The sequence below is a fragment of the Neopsephotus bourkii genome, unplaced genomic scaffold (assembly GCF_033783945.1).
Source record: "Neopsephotus bourkii isolate Nb327-2 ecotype Australia unplaced genomic scaffold, CSIRO-AGI_Nbou_v1 NB_1768, whole genome shotgun sequence".
Taxonomy (NCBI): Eukaryota; Metazoa; Chordata; class Aves; order Psittaciformes; family Psittacidae; genus Neopsephotus; species Neopsephotus bourkii.
This window is the reverse complement of record NW_026902242.1, coordinates 241,075-258,169: the sequence shown is the minus strand read 5'-3', so window position 1 is coordinate 258,169 and position 17,095 is coordinate 241,075. Positions and strand designations below refer to the sequence as shown.

At 46.8% G+C, this 17,095-nt stretch overlaps 1 long non-coding RNA gene across 1 annotated transcript; it reads right to left on the bottom strand.

The window, feature by feature from the left end:
• Window positions 1-542: 542 nt before the first annotated feature.
• LOC133226033 (uncharacterized) lies at window positions 543-2,472 on the bottom strand. Its single transcript, XR_009729367.1, has 2 exons — window positions 1,178-2,472; window positions 543-693 (listed from the first exon to the last, which is right to left on the bottom strand). It is a non-coding gene; the product is annotated as an uncharacterized LOC133226033 (long non-coding RNA).
• Window positions 2,473-17,095: the final 14,623 nt, after the last annotated feature.

The following is a 17,095-nucleotide window of genomic DNA, read 5'->3' as shown; positions in this document are numbered from 1 at the left end:
CCATGACCCATCCTCAGTGTGCACTTGAGCCCAGAGCCCCACTTGTGTTGGGCTGCACCCCCAAAGCATGAGCAGCAGCTCAGGGAGGGGATTCTGCCCCTCTGCTGCGCTTTGGGGAGACATTAGAGCAGCTCCAGTGCCTAAAGGGGCTCCAGGAAACCTGGAGAGGGGCTTTGGACAAGGGCCTGTAAGGGACAGGACAAGGGGAATGGCTTTAACCTGCCACAGGGGAGACTGAGATGAGCTCTTAGGCAGAAGCTCTTCCCTGTGAGGGTGCTGAGGCACTGGCACAGGATGCCCAGAGAAGCTGTGGCTGCCCCATCCCTGGCAGTGTTCAAGGCCAGGTTGGACACAGGGGCTTGGAGCACCCTGCTCTAGTGGAAGGTGTCCCTGCCCATGGCAGGGTGTTGGAACTGGATGAGCTTTAAGGTCCCTTCAACCCAACCAGTCTGGGATTGAACAAGAAATCAGAATAACATCAATATAGAATGCTTGCGAAGCTGAGGCTATAAAAACTGTTGGATACACTTAGTTTACCAGTGATTGTTTTCTGATTATTTGTTTCCTTTAGTTTTCACCCTTGGCAGCTGCTGGGAGAAAAGCGTGTCTCTATAGTGGGAACCTTAGAGGAAATATTGATTCATGTTTCTCTTCTGTCTTTTTCAACTGGGGAGCTGAGGAGGGGAAAACATCCTGCGTGACACAGGGTGAAAACCAATTAAAACCTAAATAAATGTAAGGAAAAAAACCCTGACAAACAAGCAAGTTACTTCTTCAATAAAAAATATATGCAGTGTAGCCCCTGGGTGTTGGCTTGAAGTGAAGATATTGACTTCCAACTGAATGACGAGGAGAAGATTTCACTACTGAAATATTGAAGGTAGATTACACTAAACCACAAACTATCTCCATAAAGCCCATCATTTCTAATCCTAATGGTGTTTTCTTTCCCTTGGATGACTACTACATTCATGATATGATGGCTTTTTCTATCTGGGGGAAAAACTTTTTACCATACAGTTGAATTAACTTGTCAAAAGCCGTCAAACTTCGGAAGCTTTTACAGCTCAATTCAGAGCTATTATTCAAGATTGAATGAGGAGGCTGTGGACTGTAAAAGCTGGCAAGAAAAAAACCTGTGTTTCCGAAGCATTCACAAGTTGAATGGAATACTTACTTTTTGTTCAGGTTGTATGTGTTTCATTGAGCTGCCTCTGAATAGCTGGATTTTGCCTATAACCCCCTTGCTCTTCAGGGAAAGGCAGGACACTTCTTGCTGCTGCCGCTCTTGGTGCTGTGACCCGGTGCGTGCTCTTTCACACACACACTGGGTTATATTTAGTCCGTGCCAACCTAAATAAGCAGCAACCAGCTCTCCAAAAATGTGGGGAGCAAAAAAGAGAATGGCTCGCTGCTAAATGGAGGCAGAGCAAGAATACAGGGAAACTTAGTTTTATCCTTGTAAAATCAGATCAAAGCTATCTCGCAGGCAGTTACGGCTTTCCCATGCGAAGGAAAATGCTTGGCTTCAGGAGCAGCAACTGCCTTGAAGGAGAAGCCTCTTTCAGGTTTAACAGACAAGTAGCAGCTGGCAGAGCTTGTTCTTGGAGCCTTTCCTTTTCCAGATCCAGCCTACTTCGGGACAAAGCTCAAATCAAAAGGCAAGCCAACAATTACACCCCTAGAAGGGAACCCATGGCTCTTAAATCCAGGACTCTGTGGGAGAGCATGCAAAAAGGAGGTGACAGAATGGGATCCATAATGCCCAGCATGGCAAATGGCCTCAGTTTTGCATGTTCTCCATGCAGCTGCCTGTAGCTGGTCCGTGGGGAATGCTGAGCACAGGAGCAATCTTACATACGTCTTGTCTCTAGGGCCTGCAGAGAGGTTCTGCCATTCACTCAGGACCCATAACTTGCTCTGAACTAGAGGCACTTCACTTCTTTAAGTGATGCATAGAGCTTGCAGCATTTTCCAGTGTTCAGAAACTCATGAAATGGGGGATCCAAGTTCACTCCCCTCCCAGATTCCTCCTGCCTAAATGACTGGGCTCAGAATGGCATAGGGTAACATCCCTCCTGCTGTGAAGGCAGGCCACTGAGCAGAAAGATGATGTGCAGGATGAATGAGTTGAGGGAGCAGGCAAGATGCTAAGGTCGTTAGCTGCTACAAAGAGGGTTAAGAAATGTTTAGCTTTTGGAATAACATCTGAATCTAGGCTGGTGTTGACTAGATCAGCAGCATAGCACCAAGATGTTCTGGAGCTAAGCTCTGGGAAGCACTTAATAGCTGCCTTCATAATAAGGTAGCAGTCTCCTGTAGCTTAGGGAAGAGCATCTTTGAGCTTAGGTTACTAAACAAAAGCAAACTATATTATTGGATGGGGCCTTTTTCCCCCAAGTGCCCTGGTCCTGCATCTGTAAAACAAGAACACTATTGTTCCCCTTCCTAAGAACAAAATGAGGAGAAATGCATTGGAATCTCTTAACCATTTGTGAGAGGCCTGTAGTTATAAGTGATGCAGCAGAGCATCAGAAAAACCCTAAACCATCACCAGCCACTTTTGTGATTGCATGCAAGAAGGAAAGCTAAGTTGTGGCAAACTAACCAAGTCACTGACCATTTCTACCCACTGCAGCTCTATTGCACTGAAAGCAAACAGCAGCTCAAATATCTACCCCAGCTGTTCAAGACCAATAAACAGGGATTCTCTGTTGTCTTCTGTATGTTTTGACATTATCACTGCTTAATTCTCTCTGCTGGTTGGAGATGGCCACTTGACATCAACACTGATGAGCACATGTCAGTCAAAGCCCCATTAGGCAGGAGACTGATTTTATGCCCACGGAAGCCAAGACCAATCCAGATACAAAGGATATCAACAGTGCCCAAGGGCAGGAGCTCGGTGCTGCTCGGGAATAACTCATGTTTTGTCAGGCATGGCAAGTTTTGACCAAGGTCCAGGAAAGAAAAGGATTTCAGTTTTAAGCAGCTGAGACTAAAAGGAGCCCTGATGGATGAGGGGTGGGAGCAAAACTGCACAGCCTCTCAAATTCCCAGTCTCTTCCTCCTCTCATTTGTTTTTGTAAGGGTTATTTAATCTCATTTCATAACGGTCACAGCTTTCTTATTTAGAGTCCCTGCATTTCCTGAATACCTCTATCTATTAAAAGACTTGGGCAGCTGTGTTTCGCACTTGGCAAATCTCAGTCATCTTGTTTTTCCCTTTCCTATGGCAAAACCAAAACCACAGCTACTTTGGGATTTGAACCCATTAGAAAGTCCTAAAAGCCTCAACTTTCCTTTATCTGTTTATAGGGGAGCAATCCCCAAGGTGTATCAGAAAGAAGGGGCAAAAAGGAGGAATACGTGAACAGAAGCGTCTATGGGTGTGCTCAGAAAGCAGGGTAGAGCATTAAGATAACAGAGTAAGGAGCAAGATCTCTTCTTGCTGAATATACCTCAATGCATTCACGTAAGAAGGCAGGAGCTCACACTGAGAGGCTGGCTGTGGATGTCAGCTCTTGTGCTGAAACATGTCATCTATGCATCATCTAGTGCTTCAGCTCTTTCTGCGGAGACACAGAGGCATCTAAAGAGGGGAAATGCTCAGATCCTTGTATCTTCTCTCAAAGACTTTTAATGCTTGCTTGTGCCTTACCCTTTGTACCTTAAAAACTTGTGTTCCTTACAAGCACTTGCGTTGAGTTCTTAAAAAGCATCCCAGTGGATCAGGACGTGCCAGCAAAAGCACAAGTGTCCAGAATAGCAACAGTGAAACAGGCTTGTGGAGAATGGTATCAAAATCATGCAAGGAATGTCTTGGAAGTCTGAAGAGTTATGCTCAGCCCCTGTTTGGCACTATTGAGTGATTGGGTGGGACTTCTGAATCTAGGACTCTCTTATGCTGTTTAATAGCTAAAATGTGAATATTCAAATGTCAGTGTTGAAACAGAATATATTATGATGAGAGGTCAGAAGAGCTGACACCTCTGCAGCCCTATCAATAATAGCTGTGTATGCATCTATAAAACATGGGCAGAAAGGAAAGCTTACAGGCAAGATGAGGCCTGTAAAAGAACAGGAGGCCCCTTCAGATTTCTTCCCTACAACAAAGGAGGAAAAAAGGCAGACTTCATATTCTGTAAAAGAGCAGATAGAAGAAACCCCATGATGTCATGGACTAGCCAAAAGGGATGGAATGAAAGCAATAAGGTGGAAACTAAAACTGAACCTTGGAATGGGTTAGATGGGAAGGAACCTTAAAGCTCATCCAGTTCCAACCCCTGCCACAGGCAGGGACACCTTCCACTAGAGCAGGGTGCTCCAAGCCCCTGTGTCCAACCTGGCCTTGAACACTGCCAGGGATGGGGCAGCCACAGCTTCTCTGGGCACCCTGTGCCAGTGCCTCAGCACCCTCACAGGGAAGAGCTTCTGCCTTTTCTCCAGCCTGAACTTCCCCTGTTTCAGTTTGAACCCATCACCCCTTGTCCTATCACTGCAGTCCCTGATGAAGAGTCCCTCCCCAGCATCCTTGTACCCCCCTTCAGACACTGGAAGCTGCTCTGCGGTCTCCATGCAGCTTCTCTTCTCCAGGCTGAACAGCCCCAATGTTCTCAGCCTGTCTCCATACAGGAGGTGCTCCAGCCCCTGATCATCCTTGTGGCCTCCTCTGGACTTGCTCCAACAGCTCCATGTGCTTCTTATGCTGAGGACACCAGAACTGCACACAGTGCTGAAATGGGGGGGTCTCACCAGAGCAGAGGGGCAAGTGAACAAAGGGCAAGCAGTAACTTATGTGATTGCAAACACTTATGAACTAACTCATATATTGTGTAAGGCATGTAGGCATGAATGAGTATGGCTGTAGAACACTGGCGGAGAAGTGGGATGTTGCTTAGGTTCCTACTTTCTTCTGAGCCCAGCAAACCCCAACCACTTCTCTCCAGCACTGAAACTTAAGAATACTTTGTCACCTTGCTTTTGTTAAATGTGACTGCTTCAGAGGTGATTACTTGTTAAATTGCCCACACTGCTACAGATGCTATTTATTTTGGTCAGATACTGCAAAGAACAGAGTAACAGCTGTGGCTGATAAAACTCCTGGGTGTAATCATTATCCTCTTCTTCCTGATACAGACTGGCACAGATTTGCCAGGGAGTTTTGGCCTAGATGCTGGTGCTCTACACTCAGCCAGAAATAAAACTGGAACAGATTATCTTTACCAGGAAAAAGGCAAAAGAAGAGTTTTCAAGGTCACAAAACTAAAGGAACTGCAATTATCAGACCAGAGGAAGGAGCTGGGGCCAACACAGGGACAAGAATATACTTTGGATGTGACTGCATCACTGCGGACACACTTCTCTATATGGATCTTGCTGCAAGAAGGTGGTCTCGTGTGCTGTTGTGAAAGAAGGTCATGAAGAGCTCTTACATGTTTAAAAGCTGCATTCCCAGGAGCATCCTTTTTGGATGCATCAGTTTTGAGTGCCTGAGTTTGGCAGCTGTGTTCATTAAGGGCCTGACTGTGTACAAAACTGCCTCAGAAGTCACAGCCCAAAACTCTAACCTGAGGTTTCTCCTCAGACAGAAATCCTACAGGCTTGGAAACCACTTGAATAGTATGAACATCCTTAGCCTTTAACACACATCTGTACAGCACACAAGTACAGCTTCATGGCAGGATATGGCCTTGCAGCTCTTCTACCATCCTTATTTGTGCAAGGTAACCTACCCATCAACATTAATGTCTGATGTAACCAGCACAGCACTCAGACTTGGTGTTGGGTTTCCTTTGCTACCCCTTATGGGACAAAGCAGGCTCCCACTGTCTTGCTTGCCCCTCTCAGCAGCAGCCTTGAAGACTTAATGTAGGGCTGCTCAGTGCCCTTCTCTGTCCATTCAATGGTGGGTCTGTCTGCTCCGGCTCTTAGTGTGGATGCCAAGTGAAGTGGTGGTTTCTGTGATGCACACACCTGACCACCAGGAACTGGAACAAGACCACCAGCTTCTTTACTGAATAACCACTGGAGGTTTGCAGCTTTCCCTTGCTACCAGCCTGGACAGGATTCAAACCAACAACCTCAAGAAGAAATGATCCCTCCTCCTGATACATCCTGTGTTCTGTGTTTTAATGAGCGAGCAAGACAGCCCCTGGTACAAGTTCCCTAGCACAGCTCCGGAGGCAGTAGTAGTGTTTCTGTATGTGAATAATACACAAAGTCCAACCAGCAGAAGAGCGGTGCTTGCACCCAGTCCAGATGCCTTGGAAGTTCTCAGCTCCCAGCAGCCCTTCCTAAAGAAGCCTTCCTAAACCTGTATCAGTACATCCAAAGCCTGCATGGGAACCTTAAAGAGAGTGAGGTACAGAGATGCTGGAGAAGGACAAAAAGCCCTCAAACAATTAAAAACCCGAGTGGAAGCACACATCTCCTGCTCATTAACTGACTTCAGATGCTACCAGCTTGATGGCTTTTTCCACAGCTCTGGCAGGGAATGTTTTATTTGCCTAGTAAAGTTTTCACATGCAATGTGTTGTTGCTGGTTTGTTTGGGGTGGGTTTTTTCCCCCCCCTTTCAATTCCCTTACCTATATATTTATTATAGACAGATATTATACCCTTGCAGTAAAGAAGCACTGCAAAGTGCTAGTTAACTTCTCAGAGCTGACTGAATAATACCATAAATACAAGGGGACTGAAATGACAACAATAAAGGGATCTGTACTTTGAACAATAAATATGAACTGTAGCTGTGCTCTGGATTTTGTGCATACTCCAGCTAATAGGCATTCAGCTTGTGTGGGCCACTGCCATTGCAATAAACACATGTGCAGTCCAAGGGGGTTGGCTGCAGAGCCTGTCGTCAATTGAATCCAGCCCTGGGAACTCCAAGAGAGCGGTTCAGGATTGCAGCAGTTCCATGCTGGGATAGCACTTGGTGGTATTCCTCCTGAAACCAGCAAATATCCTCCATGGGGTAAGCAAAAAGTGACAATGGGGATGAAGAGAGGGGGGGAAAGCCCCAAAACGTGCGGCTTCAAAGAGCTGCTGAAATACTTAGATGTCTGCCAGCCTGCCCATTGCAGACTCAGTAACTCAGCTCCTCTGAAACAGAGATAACTTGTCTACATTAACAGCATTCCTACACCTCGTGGGACATACAATCACCTTTGAAAGAGAGCGAAGCAAGGCCACAGATCATGCAATGCAAATACATCACTGATAGGAAAAGAACAGGCAGCTGTTAGAGGACCCAGAAGGATCCTGCAGCTTTCTGCAGCACACAAGCTGTTGAGGCTACCTCTGCATGCAAAACCAGGTTTAATTAAGGTGAAATAAGCTTGATTGCATTTCTGGGAAGGACTGATGCTGTAAAGGCTTTCTTGACCTGTCCCAGCAAACAGTCAGTAGTCCTAGAAATAAAGTATTTGGCAGCATGACATACACTTGAACAACTACAGGATTGGTGTTAATACTCAGCACCTCATTCCAAAGTAAGAAAAAGACTTTTAAGTGTCATAGAAACATAGAACCATGGAATGGTTTGGGTTGGAAGGGACTCATTCAGTCCCAACCCCTGCCACAGGCAGGGACACCTTCCACTAGAGCAGGTTGCTCCAAGCCCCTGTGTCCAACCTGGCCTTGAACACTGCCAGGGATGGGGCAGCCACAGCTTCTCTGGGCACCCTGTGCCAGCGCCTCAGCACCCTCACAGGGAAGAGCTTCTACCTAAAAGCTCATCTCAGTCTCCCCTGTTCTGGCAGGTTAGCATCATTTCACATCCAGGTATGATGTTTTCCTGTCACCAGTGCAGATGAGGGATAACCCAGGAATAACATGACATCAACTCTGAACAAGGGAAGTTGCCAGTTAAAAAACCTAGCCAAACCAAACTAATCCAAAGGAGAATTCATTGAGCTAGTTCCCACTGAGTTTGAACACTGAGCAAAGCAGTAGAGGCTATGGAATAGCACTATCAATAATTAGTATCCTGGGATTGAAAGAAAACATGCTTTTGGTAGCTGGAATTATGCCTCCTGGGGAATTCTTTGTGGGCATCAATGAATATGTGAGTAGGGGCAATTTACGTGATACAGTGTTCGCTGCTTTCTCAAAAGCTCCCTCACCAGGGGCTCCAAGGAAATTAATCTCTCCTGGGATTAGAAGACAGGTTCTCAAGTGAATTCCAACCTGATAGGAAACAGGAAGGGACAGGTGGGAATAAATGGTTATTTTCACAGCTGAGGGAATCCCAGGGGAATCCCACAGCCATTTGGGCTGTGACATGGTTTGTTCTCAGAGCCTAAAGAATCTGGGAGTGGAATATAAGGGAGATTTGGGGAGGATAAAGGAAAAGTACTTAAAGTACTACTTCAAGTAGCAGAAGTCAGTGCTCTCTACAAAGAGCTGCAGAAGGACCAAAGGACATGGCAGTAGCACAGAACCAAACTGACCCCACCATAGTCCCTCTGTTAGTTACTACCACTCAGGAAACAGATAATCAGTTCATTCCTAAACAGTAAGCAAAGAGATGAACAGATCATAAGAAAATGCCAAGGATTGGCTTCAGAAATCCCTCTCCTTAAGATACAGATCATGCCTGGCCAGTTACTTCTCTGCCTGAAAAGAGGTGACTGGCTCTCTATCACCTTTCCATCAGACCAGGAGGTGTGTGATGATGGGGAACACATCATTGCTCCTTCCCACAGTACTGTTTGAGGCCCAGTCTTACCATGATGCAGATGAAAAACCAAAGCAAAGCACTTTTCCATGCTTCTACTCCTATATCCAGCTGTGGAAGCCGGGCAAGCAACAGCCAAAACAGTGGTAGGTAAGCAGAACATACAGGAAACAGCTCAATAAACTAGGAGCTCACAATGAGGGTTTGCTGGAGCCAGCAGAACACCTGGGTTTGTGCTCCTTCCATTCAACATCCACTAGCAGAGCTATTGCACAAAGCTCCCTGAGCCTCCATCCTGCTCTGGTGGTTCAGAGATTCACTTTGGATCCAGGAATACTTGGTACAGAAAGGATAGCACTGAAGAGAAGCCTGGGAGAGAATGTCTAGCATGCGTTCCTAATGGAGCCAGTGCTTCAAAACAGCTCATCTAAATATAGCTTCCCAGAAAAACCCACTCAAGTCGATAGGATTTAGGCATGGATGTAACTTCTAAAGCATGTGGCTGTGGAAAAGGAGGCTTTGGAGCAAGGGGAGTGTTTCTTACAATGATGGGGGGAATCGAAGGTAGGACCCTGTGTGTGAAGTGTCTGGAGAAAAGGCGGGACAGACAGTAATCTAGTCACTGGAATCAAGTATTTCTCATCAGCAAAGTCATTTATACCTTCTAAATGAACTTAGGGATGGAATGTTTTGCTACCTGCCAGGCGTGTAATGTAACCAGTCATCCTAACCTGCCTTAGAACCCGGAATCTTGCATTTGAAAAAGGAGTATGGATGGATGGATGGATGGATGGATGGATGAATAGGGATGTAGCCATGGGGAAATCAGCGTGATTCCTGTAAGGGGAGGTTTTGCTTCTCCACACTATGGGGAAGGAGTCAGCAAGCACATGGATAAAGGAGACAATAACCTTTCTGGATTTCCCACAATGTTTCCAGTGATCTGGGGTAAGAGGGAAGGTTCTTGCACAGATCAGAAGTAATGGAAAGCAAGAAAGAGCAGGAAAGCAGAAGGTACAAAGCTAATGTTAGCTGAGGCTGGTGATCCAGAGTGAACTGGATGTGTCAGTATGTGCTCACTTCTGCTTTGACCAGAGCAGAGATGCACAGATTCACTGCTGCCCACAGCTGTGGAAGGTGTCCCTGCCCGTGACAGCGGGTTGGAGCTGGATGAGCTTTAAGGTTCCTTCCAACCCAAACCAGGCTGGGATCCTATGATTTGCCAGACATTTCCTAGAACGTCCATTTAATGGAGAAATTCTGACCACATCCATATCTGCAATCAGCAAGACGTTGTGGATCCCCACCAAGCCAGGCCGCTCCAGGGGTAGCTGGAGGCAATGTTGAGGCTGATGGATGCAGCTGCCTGGTCTGATTCTTCCATTGGAAAATATGGGAGGCTGGTCAGGGTGAATCTGGGTTGAAAAGTGAGAGGTGCTGATGTGAACACAGCACAGATAGAGAAGAAGTCCTATGTCTTGGGGTAAAAGGCTGCCTGGCAAAGCAGACTTGAGCTCTGTGAAATAGGTTCCAGGAAGAGGATGCTGCATTTATGTACCTAAGGTCACTGAGGTCCGGCTCTATGGAAATACCTTCAGTGCTCACTGAGGTCCATCAAAAGATGCTGGCACAGCCCTCAAGTGAATCCATGGAATACATTTAGATCCAATCACAAAGTTAACCATGGGGGTAGTTGCTTGAAGGCCTTTGGGTAATTCCCAACATAGCCAGCAGCATTCCTGAGTGTTCTGGTCCAGCCATAGTATTGTGGTCCCATCTCCCCTCCTCAGGTGCAGGAAGCCCATGGAGCAATGGGTTTCTTTGAGGGATGAGCATCACTTTGCCTGTTGAGCCTTGAAGGGTAGAGGATCCAGCCCCAAATCCTGACATGGTGCCCACCTGGAAGCACAAGATCAGTTGCCAGATCTCAGAGTGGTCTTAGGGAATGCCTGCAAACACCTGCCTGAAAGCAACTGAACGGAGACCGCCAACTCGCTTTGCAGAGACTCCAAAATATTTACTATGCTTTCCTTCCCCAGCAAGTGAGGCTCAGATGTCAGATTGATTGGGTGCAATGCAAAGAGCTTGACAGACAGAAACGCTGCGGAGCAATCTGGAAAACATGGGAAGCTGGGCTCTGCAGAACAATGTGTCTTTTTCCAGACAACCAAATGCAAGGAACAGGAACGCACATTGCATTAGGAGGACAAGGGGCTGCATTCAGTGGGGACTGCAACCAAAGAGGCCCTGGCAAATAAGAAGCTCCACAAGAACCTGCAGGAAGAGAGCTCATTTTAGTGCTTGGATACTGATGTATGGCACTAAAATCAAAGCCCTTTGGCAAGAGTATGGCTGGAAGGGTGCAGAGAGCACATCTGGAAAGCAGCTCTTAAAGAGGCACAGATCTCATCTGAAGCCTGGCAAACCTGCCCTGAAACCCAAGGCTGAAACAGCTTATGTCCTCTGGGGCAGGAGGGATGGCCTGATGGGTCCATGACAACCTGGTTTGGAAGAGCAGAAGGAAGAGGTCTCTTGAATTTAGGAGAAACAGGCTCAGGAACCCACTGGCCAAGCACAGGACTCAGCCTCTGGACTAGCAGTGAAGGGTTCATATGCTAACAAGAAGAGCAGTCAAAACACCCACTGCCAGACAAGACCCTAAGTCCAAAAGAGATGCTCTGGTGAAAGGATGGGATTTGCCTTAGTGAGGGGACTGTTTCCTTTCAGAACTGCAGGTAGCCAAATGCCCCCAAGTATTACATTAGCTCTATCAGAAGCTGCTGTAGGATATTACAATAGGTGCTATATCTTTTGGTGATCTACTGCTATGCCTTATGCTCTGTGCTTAAAAAGCTGCCATGTATTATGGGTCATTACGTACATTGGGTTACACTCAGCTGAGTTATTACTGACACAAAGTCTTTGTTAACCATCACGGGAGTGTATTTCTTTGGGATGGAAAGGTGATACCATCACACCACAATCAAAACCAGCTCAATGCTTTCCTCTGGAAAACATCCCCCCTCCCCTCCCAACTGCAGCAATTGCTGGTTTTAAGGAGCCAGATCTTGAGCCATGAGGCAGAGAAACTCCTTTAGAAGCTAAAAAGATGCAGAGCAGCACCTTCGCTTCCTTCCCAACCAGTTTCTTTCCAGCTGGTTTAAGATGGATTCTCTTGTGAGCAGTTATTCCTTGATGGTAGGAAACCAGTCTCCTTCACTGGTCTCAACTGGCCCAGCTGAAAAACAGCCTTTCCCTTGCAAGTTAATTATAGGAGAAAGCTGTTTTCTGCTTAACTCCTTCCTCAGGCAACCTGCACAAGAAGCTTGGCCACAGGAGACCCCTGCGCAGTCAGTCTGGCTTTGGAAGGCAATAAGAACAGGAGAGATAAATCAGGGGATGTGCATGGGAATATTGTCTTCACTGCTCAGATGAGCTGTTAAGCCCATAGCCACCAGCTCTGACTGTTGCTTTCCAGAGCCTCTGGCCAGAAACACTTGTGATCTTAGAAGATCAGTGCCTATACCAGTTAACTCTTATACAGTCCTTGCATCTTAGTGATTATACACCACATACCTGCCTCCTTTTGCACCCCGAATTTGCAGATGCTTGTATCTTCTAATATTTGCTCTTTCTAGATTGCTAAAGCAGCTGCAAGTCTGAATCCACAGATACCAAAACCACTTGGGTTTGGTTCTTGTGTTACCAAATACCTGCTGAGAGCAGCTTGTGTTGATGTTTTACTGACAGCAGAGCACTTCTTACCCTGTTATGATCCAAAACCACTTGGAAAAATAACACATCCAGAAGGGTACCATGAAGATGGGAGCTGCCATCGATGATGCTGACATTTCAGGATGTAAACTAAGTCACCATACATAGTTAGACCATCTATGCTATTTGAAAACAAGTTCAATTAACCCTATCGCTGGTAGCCCAAGTACCGTCCAACAGGTAGTGATGCTCTTCCATAGCATCCCAGCCTGGTTTGAGTTGAAAAGACCTTAAAGCTCATCCAGTTCCAACCCCTTGCCATGGGCAGGGACACCTTCCACTAGAGCAGGTTGCTGTTTTTATAAACAGATGACACTAACAGTATCTTTATGACCACCCAGGTCACATAATGCTTTTGTCTTGCATGTGCTCACAGTTTCATCAATCACTTCGCATTCTGTTACATGAGCTGTAACTGCAACTTCCCTGCAGTACCCCAGTAAAATTGTCCTATCTGAGTGCAATGTGCTCTAAGTTTCATTTAAATCCTGTGCATCTGACTCGCTTGCCCATTTCCAGTAACACCCTTCAGAAAATCCCACTATTCCACAGTAAGGAAAAGAGCTCTTTCAGAGACAGGAAGCAATTCTGCACAGGGTGCCATCAGAAAGACAACGATGTGTAGAAAAGGCTTCCCCCCCCACTGTTTATAGTGCTTCCAAAAGAGTCAATTTATCTGCTTTTGTTCTGTCCCCTGTAGCAAACATCAATTCCCTCCCTTCCTCACCTAGCCCCTTGCCATGAGCAGAGATGAAATAAACAGCAGGGCTCTCCTTGCCAAGAGCAATTACACCTCCCAGCAGTGCCAAAAACACCGTTGTCTGCATCCTGGCATCAGCCGGCTCAGCACAGCCTCGGGAACAGGATTTGCACAGCCAGCAATAGAAAGAACTTGGCTTTTTCTCTGTCTGACCAAAATAATGGTGATTTAAAAATATCCTTGGCAAGAAAATGGCAGAGCACGCCTGAAAACATACATCAAACTGCTTCGAATCTGCAGGGACTCACCAAGGCATCACAGGAGAGGTTTAACACTGCAGACAGCAAAGGGGGGCATTGTTAGAGCTACATGGAAAGAAAAGTACTTCCCTTTCAAAGGGAGATAGTGACCGAGTTATGTTTCAGGGGGTTTTGTTAGGTTGAGGTCTGGGTTTTCATTGAAACCTTCACCATGGCCTTGGGATAACAGTTGGGTGTGATCTTCAAGGGCTTTTCTATGATGCTATGAAGGGGAAGCAGCACTGCCAGTCAGCTTGAGGAGGAGAAGCACTCTTCTCCCCAGCAGGCAGCCAGAGGAATAAAGAGGAGAGGAAAGAGGTGGGCATTCAATGGACATCTGCTTGGGCTCCCTTCCTTGGATCCAAACTGAGCCCATAGACATTTCAACATCAGCACAAGAGGGTTCCCCCTTACCATTGGAATCTTGGGAGAGTTGCTCACGGTTGTTAGAAGCTGCAAGTAGGAGGTAACACAGCAGAATGCCAGGAGTAGCTGATCTTCAGGGTGCTCTTCTCTTCAAGATGCCACTTCCAGCTCCTGCAGACACACCACATTGGGAAGAGTGGGTTATATAGCCTGGGGTAGCAAGAAGGTACATGCATGGAAAAAGCACAACCTCAGACTCAGCTTGCAGGAAGCTTTTAGGAACTGCTTCTCTTCTGGTGTGGAAACTTCACGGACCCTGAAGCAATGAGCAGAATCACAAAGTCAGAGGCTGGTTTGTGTTGGAAGGGGCCTTAAAGCTCCTCCAGTTCCAGCCTCCTCCTAGGAAAGAACTTCTACCTAAGAGCTCATCTCAGTCTCCCCTGTTCTGTCAGGTTAAAGCCATTCCCCTTGTCCTGTCCCTACAGGCCTTTGTCCAAAGCCCCTCTCCAGGTTTCCTGCAGCCCCTTTAGGCACTGGAGCTGCGCTAAGGTCTCCCCTTAAGGAGCCTTCTCTTGTCCAGGCTGAACCAGCCCAGCTCTCCATCCTGTCCAGGTCCCTTTGGATCCCATCCCTTCCCTCCTGCACCACTCAGCTTGCTGCCATCAGCAAACATGCTGAGGGTGCATCAATCCCTCTCAAATACTAACGTCAAAAACTATTCTAGGAGGCCTCAGAGGCATCCTGAGTTACCGTGGTTGCAGTACCAGCAGCATCACCTGCTCTGATGCATGTTACAAGCCTGCATGAATCTCGGGCTCTCACTTCGCGGACAGCAAACGCTGTAGGGTGCCTATTAAAATAGACGAGCTCAATGAGCAGCTGGGTCACAAAGCCTGGCTTCCTGCTGTCTCTGCCTTCTCCAGGCATTTTCTGCTCCTCTTTTTCATGTCTAAAAAGCTTGTGGGCTAAGAAAGCAGAACAAAAAGCCAGCAGAGAGAGCTCAGCTCCCCAGCACCAAGGGTTTCTACAAAGGTCTTACTGCAGAAAAGCCTGAGTACAAAACACACCCAGAACTGCAGCAGAGGTGTGGAAAAGAGCTATTTGCTAGGCCTGCCAATGGGATTAGAATAGAAGGGATGCTATTGCATTACCTGACCAGCCAACTGTGATAAGAACCACCTCATAGCCAGAGCAAAACAAGGCTGCAGGGGTACTGGCTTTACTACACAAAGAGATAGAAATGGGGTTAGCAAGGTACAAATCAGGGGTAGGATTCCTGCAAAGGGAGAAGGATGAGGAGGTCTAAATCTAGAGGGATGCCTCCAAAGAGGCAGGGTAGAACAAAGAAAAGAGGAACCACTCATGCAGGAGAGACAAGGCACAGATTGATGTGGAAGATGAGGGACAATTTAGCTGATGCGAGCACCATGGTTTCAGCACTGAGAATGCTGGTAAAAGATGCCTGCAACGTAGCTAATGCAGATCTGAAGATGCTCATGGGCTACAGAAAACCAGCACCAGGTACATTGCCAGGTTTGATTGAGGCCAATGCTAGAAACAGAAGAGCCCAGAAAATGCCTGCACTTTGATGAAGGGAGAAAAGACATAAATTACATGAGCAATAAAGAGTAAGAGAGCGTTGCACATGGACCCACAAGCTTCCTTTACAGCAACCACACACAAAGAAGTTGGAAACTGGTTCAAAGACCACAAGAAATGAAGAACTACAAGATCTAACGGATATATGAGCTAAGATAATTTCCTATGCTCCATACTACCCATTTGTCTTCTGCTGAGGAGCTGACCAGAGAGACTTCAGGCAGATACAGCCTGTATCTACATGGATCAGCAGTGCTGTACCAAAGCAGTGGGCTTGTATTCAGTTGCTCTATATCCATGCTATGTATGTTTTAGGGTTTAACTTTGGCTAGCTCTAGTCTGAGCTAGTGACCTGGATACCTACTAGCACTGCTCATGCATTACATGCCTGATGGAAAGGAAAATGTTTCTCTAAATGCACCCATAGTTAATGTGGGGTGCATTTAGTGTGGTCTTCTGCAGGTGGGTGCCAAGCAAACTCTGCCCCTGTGCCAAGCTCATGCTACCTGGGAGCCCACAGCAGTACAGTTAGCACAGATGTTCCAGCATCTGCTGCGTTCATTGCTGGGATGATGCCAGCAGTGTGGGTCTGTATTTGGGTCACAAACAATTTGCTCAATTGTTATTCCAGTTGCCAGCATTAAGCAGAAAATAAAGGTTTTCGTGAGCAATACAGCACATGTGCACCTTATACACAGCACTATGTGGAGCTTTGTCCAACTCCGATGCTTCCTAAGGGCGGCATTGTCCTACACTATCCCCCTGTGTTTCCCCAGCAGGTCTCTCTCTGTCTGCTGGTCCCTTAGCCTGATCCCCTGCTTTACGTCCTTAGGGCTGAAGCACTGCAAACATAAGAGAACAAACAAGGTTGTTATTGATGTGTTTTGGCACCGCTCCATTCATTATTGATGTGGTGTGTAAATGATGGCCTGCTGTCCATTTCCTCTGCTGTAAAGTATTCATATCAATTATTAAAAACAGTCTGAGGCACGAAATATGGGGTATAAAACACACTTTCCTGTGAGTGATGGGCACGCAACTATGATACAGCTACATCCAAGCTGCATCTTTAACGCCACTTCCTTCCCCTGCTGAGCTATAGGACACTGGACAGAGCCTTGGGTGACATGGTCTAGTGTGAGGCACCCCTGTCTATAGCAGGGGCTGGAACTGGATGATCTTAAGGTCCTTTCCAGCCCAAACCAGTCTGGGATTCTATTCTATGATTCTACGGACATGCAGGGACTATTTTCATGGAGGCAGGAGATGCACAAACCCTTCAGCTCAGCCTGTGCCACCTCCCTGTCCATCACTTCCACCCCATCAGCCTATGTATACCCCCATCGCCATGCAGGACCATACATTTCTGTTCCTCAAGAGCCCCTGGGACTGGCATCCATCAGGGAAAGGAGGAAAACCCTTGCCTGGGATGTGCTGTCAGAGAACCACGACATTGACCGTTACAGCAGGAAGACAGGTTATTTGAGCTCAAAATCTTAACCTTGCATCACTGGAGCCATACAACAGTGTGCCAGGAGCTGTACAACAGAGATGAAGATCCCTTCCCCGTCATTTATTCATCCAGAGTCAACAAGAAGCATGATGTGGTGGAGAGACCATGTGGACCATTCATAGCATGGTTTGGGCTGGAAGGGACCTTAAAGCTCATCCAGCT